General features: G+C 70.7%; 1 non-coding gene across 1 annotated transcript; it reads right to left on the reverse strand.

The window, feature by feature from the left end:
* Nucleotides 1–208: 208 nt before the first annotated feature.
* Nucleotides 209–280, reverse strand: TRNAD-GUC (transfer RNA aspartic acid (anticodon GUC)). Its single transcript has one exon. It is a non-coding gene; the product is annotated as a tRNA-Asp (tRNA).
* Nucleotides 281–1,466: the final 1,186 nt, after the last annotated feature.

The following is a 1,466-nucleotide window of genomic DNA, read 5'->3' on the forward strand; positions in this document are numbered from 1 at the left end:
GCCCCCGCTCGGACCTGGCAACTGAGCGCCCGTCTACTAGGCAAGGCTGGAGCGCTGGAGGGGGTCGAGGGTGGGCAGGCTGGGCAAGCATTGGCGTCCTGCGCGTCACTGGAGGGCGGAGGGCGGAGGGCGGCGGGAGAAGAAGGGCTCTTGGGAGCCAGGCGGCGGGACAGAGAGCGGCGCCAGCCACCAAAAGAGGGCGCGTTGCCTCCCCGTCGGGGAATCGAACCCCGGTCTCCCGCGTGACAGGCGGGGATACTCACCACTATACTAACGAGGACGGCGGCCACCGCCCCCGCGCCCGGACGCTCTCGGGCCGCCTGCCGACGCCTCCCCCTGCCCTCCGGGCGCCCGGCACGTGCCCGACCCGACCCAACGCCACACCAACCGCGTCCTCCAAAGCAGTCCTCTGCCCGGCCGGTCTCGGGCTGCCTGCCGATGCCTCCCCCTGCCCTCCGGCCCCCTGCCCACCACGGGCGCCCGGCACGTGCCCGACCCGACCCAACGCCACACCAACCGCGTCCTCCAAAGCAGCAGCCCCCGACCCAGATAGGGACCCACACCCGCGTGGCGGTGAAAGCTCCGAGTGCGCGCTGCCTATTGCCTCCAACGAGGGGATCGCGCCGGGAGCAGGGGGCCCGAGACCGAAAGCAAGGCTGCGAGGAGCGGGTGGGCGCGCGCCTGGCCGTGGCCGGCGAGGAGAGGCGCGGGTGGGGGCCGGCGGCAGGGGCTGGCCCGACGCGGCCCGGCTCCGTCCGGGGCCAGGGGTGGGCGAGGGCGCCACCGCGGCGGAGCCAGGCGCCTCGTCTGGCCTTGCTCCCCGTCGGCCGCCGCGCGCCCGCTCCGTCGCTCACCCACACGGCCGCGCGCCTGGCGCGGAGCACCGCGTCCCGCCAAGGGCCCCGGGCTTCGCGTCGCGTCGGGTCCCAGCCAGCCGAGCGGCCACGCGCACGTCGCCAAGGGCACCGGGCTTCGCGTCGCGTCGGGTCCCAACCAGCCGGCCGGCCAAGCGCATACCCAGGCCCGCCGTTAGCAGGGACGAGCGGTCTAAGGCGCTGCGTTCAAGTGGCAGTCTCTCCTGTAATCTTTAGTTCGAATCCTTTTCCTAACAAATGCCTCCGTCCTTATGGGAGCCTTTTAGTGCCTTCCAGTTGTGCTTTTGTCTTCTTACTCTCAGCCTACCACCGTCCCCATCCCCTTTTTAGCCCACGGTAGCTCTGCGGCCTTGTGGACCTGACAACACCTAACGCACTCCCAGCACCTCCTCCCCCAGCCGTGGCAGACAACCTTCTCCCTCCCCACGGACAGAACTGCTAGCCGCATTGTTGCGAGCGCCCACTCGAGGCCTTCGACGTCCCGTGTCTTCCTTTAAGGGCGCTTGCCGCAGCCCTAAACACCAGTGGCCGGGGCAGTTCCTCTCCCCGCCGCGCTGTGGCTACAAGCAAACGCCTGCGCCTGTGTTTGGA

The sequence above is a fragment of the Lipotes vexillifer genome, unplaced genomic scaffold (assembly GCF_000442215.2).
Source record: "Lipotes vexillifer unplaced genomic scaffold, Lipotes_vexillifer_v1.1 scaffold1312, whole genome shotgun sequence".
Classification (NCBI taxonomy): domain Eukaryota; kingdom Metazoa; phylum Chordata; class Mammalia; order Artiodactyla; family Lipotidae; genus Lipotes; species Lipotes vexillifer.